Raw genomic sequence first — 13,094 nt, forward strand, 5'->3', positions numbered from 1 at the left:
TCAAGATGTCAGTTTTTCCCAAATTAATCTATAAATGAAAATCAAGACCAGTCAGAATCCCAGCAAACTGTTTTGTGAATATTAAAAACTGATTCCAAAGTATATATGGAGAGGTAAAGACCCAGCATGGCCAACATGACATTGAAGAAGAGTACATTTGGAGCCAGCACTAACACAACTGTATGACACCATAAAAGAACAGTAATCAAGGCAGTGTCGTATTGGTGAGGGAAGAGACAAGTTGATCATTGGAACAAAATAGAAAGCTCAGAAATAGAGCCATATAAATATAGTCAACTGATCTTTGACAAAAGATTAAAGATAATGCAATGAAAACATGACTGTTTCAACAAATAGTGTTGGAACTACTAAACATCTGCATACAAAACAATGAATCTAGATACAGACCGTAAATGCTTCATAAAAGTTAACTTAAAATTGACTACAGACTCACATATAAAGTACAAAACTATAAAACATGTAAGAGATAAACAGAGGAGAAAACTTAGATAACCATAAATGACTTTTTGGTTGCAACATCAAAAGCGCAATTCATGAAATAAATCTTTGACAAATTGGTCTTCATTCAATTAAAAACTATACTATAAACTGTTATATAATTCCACTAATAACATTAACAAAATTGGTTCAATGATTTCTTAAAAAAATAAGCATGTGTTGAAATTGGAAACACATTAAAAACATAAAAACACATAAAATATCAGAGTTCCCACTATGGCACAGCAGGTTAATATCCAGTATTGTCTCTGTAGTGGGCTGAGCTCAATCCCTGGTCTAGTGGTTTAAGGATCTGGCATTGCTGCATCTGTGGCATAGCTTGCAGCTGTGACCCAGATTTGATTCCTGGCTTGGGAAATTCCATATGCCAGGGACATGGAAAAAAAATAAAATACACTTTACATAATAATTTTTATGCATAAGATAAAGTTGTTTATGAAGAAAGCAGTTCTTCTTTGTGACATGTAATATATAATACCTATATATAGTAATATGGATAAAAAGCCATAATAAGAAACAGAAATTTATATATTATTAAAGCACTAATTTTTAAGACTATAAATACTTATAAACTACTCATAAAAAACAATTTATATTTTAAAAATATCATTCATAGTTTTATTTCCACTACTGTTATTCATTCAACATGAATTTTGAGGATAAATTATATGTACTTTTTAGACCTTGGAGATCGAAATTGGAGCAAAATTGGTAAGTTGTCTGCTGTCATGGAGATTGCATTATTTTGGTGGTAAAATGGCAGTAATCAAATGGCCAGTCCATAAGGAGTACTTCCAGTTGTGTTATCTGCTGTTGAGTAAAACAAATGTGAATATTGTTTAGGACAGGGCTTACTGGGGGTCAATACACAGGGAAGTTATTTCACATAGTGTGATCATGAGAAGGTTCACTGACTGACTCAAAAAGCTTCACTAAAAAAAGCATTTTAGACATAGTTGAAGGGCATGAGGAACAGGTAATGAAGTTATCTGGGGAGATACTACTACAGGCAGAGGGAACAGCAAGTGAAAAAGCCCTTCTTTTTAGAGCCCATATTCCTAAGAAAAGCAGGCAAGGATAGTGTAACTGAAGCTGAATGAAGGAAGAGGAGACCTTATTGAACTTCTAAGTTTCCATTTAATGTTTATCAGTATATGTGTGTGTGTGTATGTACATATGCGTGTGAGTGTATGTACATATGCTTGTGAGTGTATGTACATATGCCTGTGAGTGTGTATGACTGGGTCACTTTTCTGTACAGAAGAGACTGACAAAACATTGTAAATCAACTATACCTTTGATAAAAAAAAAAAAATTTAAAAGCATGATAACCTATGATAGTCAAAAACAAATATGATTTATTAGGGTCTTTCACAGACAGAAGATAAACCCATAATATGCAAACAAGAAAAAAAATTAAGTTTATCAATGTAGAATGTTCCATGCTCCTAGAAGATTTTAAAACAGTAGAGTCCTAATAATTATTTAGCAGACAGCTCCTAGAGTAGAGAAGGGGTGATTAATACCATTTGCAGTTCCTGCTTTGTCAATATGCCCCCTATGGTGATTTTAAACTGTCAGTATAAAGCCACTGACTGTAAAGTTGGGAAGATATATATATATATATTCAGTCAGCTTTTGAGGGCCAGTATGAGCCAGCTCCGACACACCATTACATTCACGTCCCTATATCAACAGTAAACCTCTATAAGTGCAGAGGGAAATATTGCTCAATTTTGTGTACAGAATTGAGCAAGTATTGACATTTTGAGTAAGTGAATCTGTTGGATAAGTCTTCTAATGGTTAGTGAAAAACAACTGAGATTGTAAATATTTATTAAGTATAGAGCACTGTATCAGGAAGAAAAATGCAATATTCAAGATGCATCTTTAGTCTTGTCACTTTTGTGGTAACTGACAAGGAAAGATGTTAGGACTCTAAAGTCATTATCTTCACTGAATGACATCAAGTATACTTCACTTTAATGGTCGCAATATGACATGGATCAACTTTAATGAGTAAATTTTATAGCAAAAAGTGGCTGGAGATGTGAATAGTCATTCAGTTGATAAATAGATGGAAATTATTGTGACAGAAATGGTGATTTTTCTAGCCTCACTCATTTTATTTGAACCCATCGAAGGTGTTCACTTGTAAAGAAAAATAACAGAAATATGAGGGAATAGAAGAAAACACTTTATCAAAGAACAGACAGAAAAAGTCAAATATTTAGAAGGAAGGGAAGGGAGATTTTATCTTTCAATTTAGCTTAAGAAGCTGCATCAGAAAGGGAAATAAAAAGGATTCAGGAAAATTTTTTTTATTTTAATTTTTTTTCCACTGTACAGCATGGGGACCAAGTTACTCTTACATGTATACATTTTTTCCCACCCTTTGTTCTGTTGCAATATAAGTATCTAGACATAGTTCTCGATGCTACTCAGCAGAATCTCCTTGTAAATCCATTCCAAGTTGTATCCCATAACCCCAAGCTCCCAATCCCTTCCACTCCCTCCCTCTCCCCCTGGGTAGCCACAAGTCTAGTCTCCAAGTCCATGATTTTCTTTTCTGTGGAAATATTCATTTGTGCTATATATTGGATTCCAGTTATAAGTGATATCATATGGTATTTGTCTTTGTCTTTCTGGCTCATTTTACTCAGTATGAGAGTCTCTAGTTCCATCCCTGTTGCTGCAAATGGCATTATGTCATTCTTTTTTTTTTTGGCTGAGTAGTATTCCATTGTGTATATATACCACATCTTCCTAATCCAATCATCTGTCAATGGACATTTGGGTTTTTTCCATGTCTTGGCTACTGTGAATAGTGCTGCAATGAATATGAGGATGCATGTATTTCTTTTAAGTAGAGTTTTGTCTGGATATATGCCCAAGAGTGGGATTTCGGAGTTGTATGGAAGTTGTATGTATAGATTTCTAAGGTATCTCCAAACTGTTCTCCATGGTGGCTGTACCAGTTCACATTCCCACCAGCAGTGCAGGAAGGTTCCCTTTTCTCCACATCCCCTCCAGCACTTGTTATTTGTGGGCTTATGAATGATGGCCATTGTGACTGGTGTGAGGTGGTATCTCATGGTAGTTTTGATTTGCATTTCTCTTATAATCAGCGATGTGGAGCATTTTTTCATGTGTTTGCTGGCCATCTGTATATCTTCTTTGGAGAAATGTCTATTCAGGTCTTTCACCCATTTTTCCATTGATTGATTGGCTTTTTTGCTGTTGAGTTGTGCAAGTTGCTTATATATTCTAGAGATTAAGCCCTTGTCAGTTGCATCATTTGAAACTATTTTCTCCCATTCTGTAAGTTGTCTTTTTGTTTTCTTTTTGGTTTCCTTTGCTGTGCAAAAGCTTTTCAGTTTGATGAGGTCCCATGGGTTTATTTTTGCTCTTATTTCTATTGCTTTGGGAGACTGACCTGAGAAAATATTCAGGATGCTGATGTCAGAGAGTGTTTTGCCTATGTTCTCTTCTAGGAGTTTGATGGTGTCCTGTCTTATATTTAAGTCTTTCAGCCACTTTGAGTTTATTTTTGTGCATGGTGTGAGGGTGTGTTCTAGTTTGATTGCTTTGCATGCAGGTGTCCAGGTTTCCCAGCCATGCTTGCTGAATAGACTTTCTTGTTCCCTTTTTATGTTCTTGCCTCCCTTGCCAAAGCTTAATTGACCATAGGTGTCAGGGTTTATTTCCGGGTTCTCTATTCTGTTCCCTTGGTCTGTCTGTCTATTTTGACAGCAGTACCACACTGTTTTGCTGACTGTGGCTTTGTAATATTTCTTGAAGTCTGGGAATGGTATGCCTCCTGCTTGGTTTTTGATTCTCAGGATTGCTTTGGCGATTCTGGGTCTTTTGTGGTTCCATCTAAATGTTTGGATTGTTTGTTGTAGTTCTGTGAAAAATGTCATGGGTAATTTGATAGGGATTGCATTGAATCTGTAGATTGCTTTGGGTAGCATGGCCATTTTTACAATATTGATTTTTCCAGTCCATGAACATGGAATATCTTTCCATTTCTTTACATCTTCTTTAATTTCTTTGATTAAAATTTTATAGTTCTTGGCATATAAGTCCTTTTCCTCCTTGGCCAGGTATATTCTGAGGTATTTGGTTTTTTGAGGTGCAATTTTAAAAGGTATTGTATTTTCGTATTTCTTTTCTACGATTTCATTGTTAGTATAGATAAATGCTACTGATTTCTGAATGTTAATCTTATATCCTGCCACTTTGCTGAATTTATTAATCAGTTCAAGTAGTTTTGGGGTTGAGTCCTTAGGGTTTTCTATGTATAGTATCATGTCGTCTGCATCCAGTGACAGTTTGATCTCTTCTCTTCCTATTTGGATGCCTTTTATTTCTTTTGTTGGTCTAATTGCTGTGGCTAGGACTTCTAAAACTGTGTTGAGTCGCAGTGGTGAGAGTGGGCATCCGTGTCTTGTTGCAGATTTGAGTGAGAAGGCTTTCGGTTTTTCCCCATTGAGTATTATATTTGCTGAGGTTTTGTCATAAATGGCTTTGATTATATTCAGGAATGTTCCCTCTATACCCACTTTGGCGAGGGTCTTGATCATGAATGGGATGTTGGACTTTGTCAAATGCTTTTTCTGCATCTATTGAGATGATCATATGATTTTTTACTTTTCTTTTGTTAATGTGGTATATGACATTGATTGATTTGCATATGTTGAACCATCCTTATGAACCTGGGATAAACCCTACCTTGTCGTGGTGTATGATCTTTTTGCTGTAGCAAATTTAAGAGTATAGAAATTATTTCAAGTATCTTCTCTGACCAAATAGCATTTCTATCATCATACATTAAAATTTTAAATTTATAACAAAATTAAAAATCCCTTCCACTTGGTATTTTCTCATGAAATTAAACAAATCTTGGGTCAAAAAATGAAATAAAAAGTAAGATGACAGACCTCCTCAATGCCATGATAGTTAAACTATCTATGCATTTAAAACTTCAATAACATTAAGCTGAGTAAAGAAGAAGGCAGACACAGAAGAGTGCATACTACATGATTTAATTTTCCTAAAATTCTAGAGAAGACATAGGGTTATTATGGCCAAACCAGATCAGTGGCAGGCTAGAGTTGATTGATAAGAAAGAGTCTAAGAGGATAGTTTGGAGTTGTAGTAAACAGATGAATACACTTCTTAAATTATTGCAGCATGAATATAAAGTGGGTACATTATATTATGTGTAAGTTATGCTTTGAAAAAAGTTTATTTAAAAATATATCAAAGCAATTTACTTGTTTTGACTCTTGAAGACAAAGAGTTACTGTAATGAATAAATGAATTAGTAATTGTTACCTTTAAAGTAGGTCTTTTAAGAGAAAAAACCCTATAGATATAACCTCAAATTACATGAAATATGTGTAAAATATATATTTGATGTCTTAAAGCAGAAAAAGAGTTAGGTTGATAGCTAAAATATAGTAAATTAACATGAAATATTTTCTAAAATTTGTATAAAAGAAACTCTATTTCAAAGGAGCAATCTTAAAAAGAAAATTATAAAATTAGTATTGTTGACTTACTCTTGTAAACATTTAATTTATGTAACCCTGTATCATCTGTGGGACATTTTTAGCCTTATTTTAATATTTTCAGTTTCATCCTAATAGATATGTTACTGTGTTAACAGAAAGTAGAAGCCCTTTGTTCTTAGAATAGTACAGTTATCAATTGTAAATTTGTTGCATGTATGCTCTTCAAAATATTTAAGAAATGCATCCATTTTTTCAATAGTGAAACTCAGTAGGTAGTAAATTTTCAGGTGATTGTATAAGGCACTGGCTGGAATCTTAATGTGGGATAATTTTACCTCTCTAGAAGCATAACAATATCCCTTAAATTGTACTTCCTAGGCTGATTTAGGCTTTTAAGAATTGAATATTTTATATATATATATATATAAATAATATACAAGTGAGTCAAACAAGGTGGCTATTATATTTACTAAATATGCAAGTAGGGTGTTATTAGCAAGTGCTACAGTCATCTAAAACCATTTTATAATTTGATAAAATAACTAACAGGTGGTTCTACAGCTGTGCAAATCAGGGAAATGAAAAATGATGAATAAAATGAAAATGAATCTTTTTATTACCAAGAAAACAGTTTAGCTAAATTGTGGTAGACCTATTTTTAGCATAAGTTAAAGAGAATAAAAAAAAACCCAAACACAAAAAGCAATAAAATTTTTTAATTTTTTTCAATATGGCAAGTAGTGTTGAGAGATTAACATATAAGACAATTAATGAAAATGAGTAAGAAAAACTACCAGTCTGTAAATACTTCCAATAAAAGCAAGGGAAGCATTATTGGTACACAAATGTATTACACATATAAATCTTTAATTTGAGCTATGTCATAATAGAAGATTTAAAATACTTTAAAATGAGGATTTCAGACTTACAGAGAAAAAAATTTTGAGGCGTTCTGTACCTGGCAGTGGTGAACTAGATTCTATCAAATTAACTCTTTTACAAGAGTAAATAATATAGATAGACAAAAGGTTAAGAAAAAACCTGTTTCATGATATCAGAAAGCTAGTAGGCAAAATTTCAGAAGAAAGGGAAGTCCCTGATTATGATATTAGTTATGCAAAGCATTTGCCACCACATCTCCCCTATAAAAAATAATGCCAAGCTTGAAAGTCCTGTTCTGAGGCTGAGACATTGAGCAGATACTTCTGTGCTCTCATATAGATGGGGAAACAAATAGTGAAGTTCAGGACCTGTCAAGGAGCTGGTAAATTATGCTACATTTTTAGCAAGGACCTAGAAGGGGAATGTTCTACAGACAACTGGAAAATGCAGGTGACTGGTCTATGAGAAACAGACCATATCTCAGGAGAACTGAAAATCAGCTTACTCTCATTTCAATCAACAGTGTTTTTACCTAGTCTAACTTTATGACAAAATATAAAAGAATATCCTTCTATGGCCTAAAATGACGTGTAAAATTCTCCATATACTATATTCAGCAATCAATCAAAAAATCATGAGACAGGCAGTGGACTTAAACAGAAATCAAGAAAATGACAGTAATTAGAGACTCAAAGGACATAAATCTAATGGAACTTTGTTACAGATTTTAAAATAATGTGATTACTCCTTAAATTCTCTCTTCATTTTAATTATTTGATCAATAAATAAAATGAAGACAGAATTTAAGAAATAAAGTGGAAACTATAACAATAAATCAAATGGTAATTTAAAAACTGAAAAGTAACTTTATGTCAGATATGTTTAATAGCATTTTTGGTTTAGCTAATGAGAGAATTATTCTTCTGAATATATTTTGGAGGAAAACACTCATGTTTAAGTGAATAGAGACAAAAATACAGGAAATATAATAGACAATGATGTTAGAGAAAAAAGTTAACATGTATCATTATCCTCCTTCAAAGCTTCTGGAGAAGTTAACAAAAGCCAGCCAAATCTGCAGTCTTTATAAATTATTAACAATTGCTTACTCTTCCACTTACTGTTTATCACTATCCACCAGAGATAAAAGTCTTAATGTCAGTAATATGAAAGAATGCCAGGGGTTATTGTCACCCTAACTTCCATCAGCAGTGTGACTTTTGTTAACCCCTGATCATCTACGTTCCAAAATCAAATATTGAGGTCCTTTTTCTATGACACTTTCCAGAGCTGTCTGCTCTAGTCTTGGTCTTCCCCAAACCAGACCTACAGACAAAGACTGCCATAAGGTAGCTTAATTAGTAAACACATATGAGAACATGCATGGTGAAAGTGGAAGAGGGAAGAAATAAAAAGGAATACAATTTGCAACAGTGAACAACTAGAGGGCAATCTTCCAGACACCTCTGAGATGTATGCATAACAGCTCAGAGTTGTCCTTCAGGAAAACAAGACAACTGTGGCAGTTATTTATCAGCTTTCATTTCCTGTGGATTGACAGTTGCTCCAGCAACATACATTTCTCCACATCCTTGGATTGTGTCTGCATATAGCAGTGCCAATTACCTCAGTACCACCAGAAGTCCTCTACTGGAGAAGAAATACGCATTTTAGGAGTTCAAGCTGAGGAGACGTTAGCAAGTGAGAGAATCTTCACAGGCGCAGGCAAACTTAGATGGCATGAGGGGAAATAGAGTAAATATATACTGCTCAGCACCTTTAATGTCCATCAGTAATAGAATGAAAAATAAGTTTGAAACATTCACATAAGTGGAAAACTCTTCAGGAATGAAAAGAAACAATCTATGCTACTTGCAAAAATATTGATGTGGCCCACAAACATAGTATTGAACAATGGAAACCAAACATCGAATAATATTTACAGCTCTTTTCAATTTATATGAGATTCAAAAATGGACAAAATAAATCCTGGCATTAAAAGCTCAAATGATGGTTAATATCGTACATCGAGTATAATTAAAACAAATTAAAAAGAAAGAATAAAGGGGGTGAGGAAGAAAAAAGATGGTGGTTAAATTTGAGGAAGAAAACCAGTAATGATTGGGAGGGTGTGTAAAAGGGGCTATTTGGTTTTACTGGTAACATAATTCTTTAACTGGGTAATTGATTCATGCATTTTCACTCTGGGATAACTTATTGAGATGCACATAATTTCTAATTTCTGCAGTTATCTGTGTGTAAGTTCTGATTCAAAACAAAGTTTATATGTATTGTATAATATATATATACCTATATATATAGTACATTAATAATATATATATAGTCTAGCTTTTAAATTTGATCTTAATCTCTTTCAGTCTAGTTTCTAGCTTGCCAGGCTACGGATATTACCCCTTTTGGACTTCAATAATTGCTAAATTCAGTGCTTTTTCCCAGTCTCTCTCCCACTGACCTTTTCCACTGCATTGTCAAATGCATTTTTCTGCTTAATATTTGCTCCTCTCTTGGCTTCTATCATATTGCGTTTTACTGATTTACTTTTTAGCACATCTATATTTCTGATAAAATACCTATTTTAAAGCCTTCTGCAAATATAAATATATTCATGTTTTCCACAAAAACTTTTCTTTGATTTTGCCACATACAGTAATCTTTAATCTCTCCTATTGTTATAAAATTGGTTATTTGGATAGGTTTTGATGAGTTATGGCAAATAATAGGTTGATTGTTATAGAATGAAATAATCTATTCATGTAAGCTTCATGTGTAACTATGGAAATATATATGTACATATTTAGATATGACCCTTAAGGCACATGGGTTTGCACTGCATGGGTTCACTTATACATGGATTGTTTTTTCAATAGTAAATACTACAGCACTATACAATCTGCAGTTGGTTGAATCCTTGGATGTGGAAATATGGATACAAAAGTAACCTTGGATATGGAGGGCCTAGATTTTCAGTTGTCCAGGGGGTCAGAGCATCTAACCCACATTGCTGAAGGGTCAACTGTGTAATGTCTGTCCTATAATGTTGTAATAACTATATTCCAATCTCTAATAAATAAGATATTGCCAAGAAGAGTTGTTCAAGTTCAAACACCTCCTTGATGTTAATGAAAGATGGAGATATGTTTATCCTAGGCAACAGTGATGGTAATATTTCCTAAATAATTGAATCATCAAATAAAATTTTCATCCTATAGTGGTTAGTCTTTATATGGTCAATATTTCTTATATTGTTACATATTTACCTTGTAGGCAGTGCTACAACTTTATTATGTTGTAATGAAAATTCTGCATTTTTATGTTTAGAACTAATACCTTAGTTTAGAGCTTAGTAATTATATTTATGGAGACAAATTTTATATAATTTTAAGAGTATTAAGTGAAATTTAAAAGAATTGTAAGAAAAATAGATAAAGGGGATCAAAGATTAAAAAGAAAAAAAGAGCATTGATATATTTTATACATTTCAATAGTCACTAATTGTAATAATAACTTTCATAATATATAGTTACATTTGTAACATTTGTCACATATCATATTATTCAATGCAATATAAATTTAGAAACAGCAATGCAATATACATTTAACATAGATAAACAGTAATATACAAAAAGATATCAACAGGTACATGAAAAGAAATATCAGTGTTTCACACCTGATAGTCAAGTAAAAAGCAAATCTGACTATTCCAATGAATTATTAATTTTCACCTTTGTGAAAACATTGATAATATCTAAAGGTATCATAAATGTAGAAAAGGTACACTTTTGTGCTATGAGTAGAAGCATAAATAACTTAAGCTATTTTGTGGAAATTTTCCCAATCTATCTGAATTTAAGTACATTTACTTTTCTTAGTCAACTGCATGTCTCTGGGTGTCTACTTCTAGTTTTCAGAGCTCATTCTTTCCAGATGCCGTGCATGCGAAAAAGGGGGAAATAGATGCCCATGATGATCTTCTGGCAAAATGAAGAAAAGCAACTAATGATAAATTCAGTAAACAGAGATACCAAGTTAAATATTATTACCATGGCAACTAATTTGTGGAAATTATAAACTTTGAGAGCTAAAAGTTTATTTTTATAGAACATGATTTTTTTCAGGCTAATATAATACTCTTTCTCAGAAATATTTTTAAGAAAAAATGTATTCTGAAGAGTAGTATCTACTTTGCAACAATGTCATGAAATAGAGAATTTTTTTCAATTACCTGTCTCATTAATGTTTCTTAACCATATAGGAGAAGGACTTGAAAGTTTAGGAGTAATTACTGGAAAATATTACTTAGGAAAGAAACTTATTTGTGAATCCAAAAATTTCAATATGGAAAATAAAGGGCAAAATTAAAGTTTAACCAATGGAATATGGATCATATATACTGTCCTACTATAATGTGCACATAAGTCCAGATATGAAGAGTTGCAGATACAGGCTTAGGCACAGGCATTGATATGCAAACACATACAATACACAGATATGAAGTCATGGATACAGGCTTAGGCATGCATATTGACACACAAATGCAAATAATATACAGATATAAGCTTAGGCATAGGCATTGATGCACACACACACATACATTATATATATAAATATATACATATGTGTATGTCACATGTATACAGTAGTTCTTTGTAAAGGGAATTTAGACGGGCCCCATCTAAATGTCCATCAATAGAGGATTGTTTATGTAAATTATGGTTTGTCAATATGCAGTCAACAACAAAGAAGACATATATGCCTAATAAGTTTTAATAAAAAAATGAAAGTACACTATAGAACAATATGAAAATTTGATTTCATTCAACCTATTACACTTCTAATGATAATGGTCATCTTGTCTCTTTATTGTCAACCCAGCATTTCAGTCATATCTCAACACACTTGTTTTTTCCAGGGTAAGAATTCTGACATCTGCTAGCATGTTAGCTTATAAACATCCTCAATCCTTAACTGATTGATCTTTTTGACTTCAAATTTTCCATCTGTCTATAAGTGTCATGACACATTATATATGATTTAAAACATGGAGAGAGAAAGGCTGTAAAATTATACACTGTACATTTATCCTACAATCTTCTTGCTTTAAGGAAAAATACTGTGCTATAAGTTCTCTACCATCTATCTGTCTGTCTGTCTGTCTGTCTATCTATCTATAAAAAGGAAACCTGACAGAAAAGAAAGAAACTAGAGAACCAATATCCTTAAATAAAATAAGAGCACTATTCCAGATGAAATTATAGTATCTTTCTGGAACTGCTGTGCTTGTTAGAATTCATTGATGAAAAAGGCTTAAAAGGGTAAGTCTATAGTGTTATAATGCATATATCTCATGTACAGACTATCTTTTCAAACTACTCATGACATATATTTTGTACTAAGTTGATGTAGTAATTTTTTTTCAGTAATTACACATGTATTTTATTTATGGGTATGCACTATGAAAATATAGTATCGACTTTAAAAGAATCAAAAAGTGTTTGAGCTTTATCTAATGGATTAAACACTCCAACATTTTTTAGTTTTAATTTTTTCATGAGGCAAATAGTTTTAAATTATGCATTATTTTAAATAAATGATAATGACGTTATTCAGTGTTCTACTTAGGGCATTTTAATTATAAGAAATTGCAAACATTCCTGCCTAGCTCATTAAAGATCCTGACTCTTCCATTTTAGCTCTTTACTTACCAGCAAAAATTGATTCCGGTGAGCTTTGGTTAGGCTGCTCTTGGGAAATATGCCCATTCCTAGTTGAAGTAGTTGTCATGGCAGATTCATATCAAACAAAAAAAATGGCCATTAGCTATAAAATACAGGAGGCTTAGCAGGTTCACTTGAAGGTGAGCTTAGAAAGTATAAAGCACTTACATAGCTCTACTGCTCTTGATTTGTCCATTTTCTTAATAGTTATCTTGTTGATTGGAATAAAATTTTAAAGAAGGAAGAATGAATGAAATATTCATTTGACTTTTTCCATTATCATTCGTGAATTAGAGAGACAGTGAAAATGGATGAAAAATGCTTTTCATACCAAGTGTTAAATCATGCTGGTGTTTACAAAACAATGTAGTATATCCATTTGAAATTTCATGTTTTTATTTTGTAAGGATATAATTTTTACACTTTCTAAAGGTGCACT

The sequence above is a fragment of the Sus scrofa genome, chromosome 10, assembly GCF_000003025.6.
Source record: "Sus scrofa isolate TJ Tabasco breed Duroc chromosome 10, Sscrofa11.1, whole genome shotgun sequence".
Lineage (NCBI taxonomy): Eukaryota > Metazoa > Chordata > Mammalia > Artiodactyla > Suidae > Sus > Sus scrofa.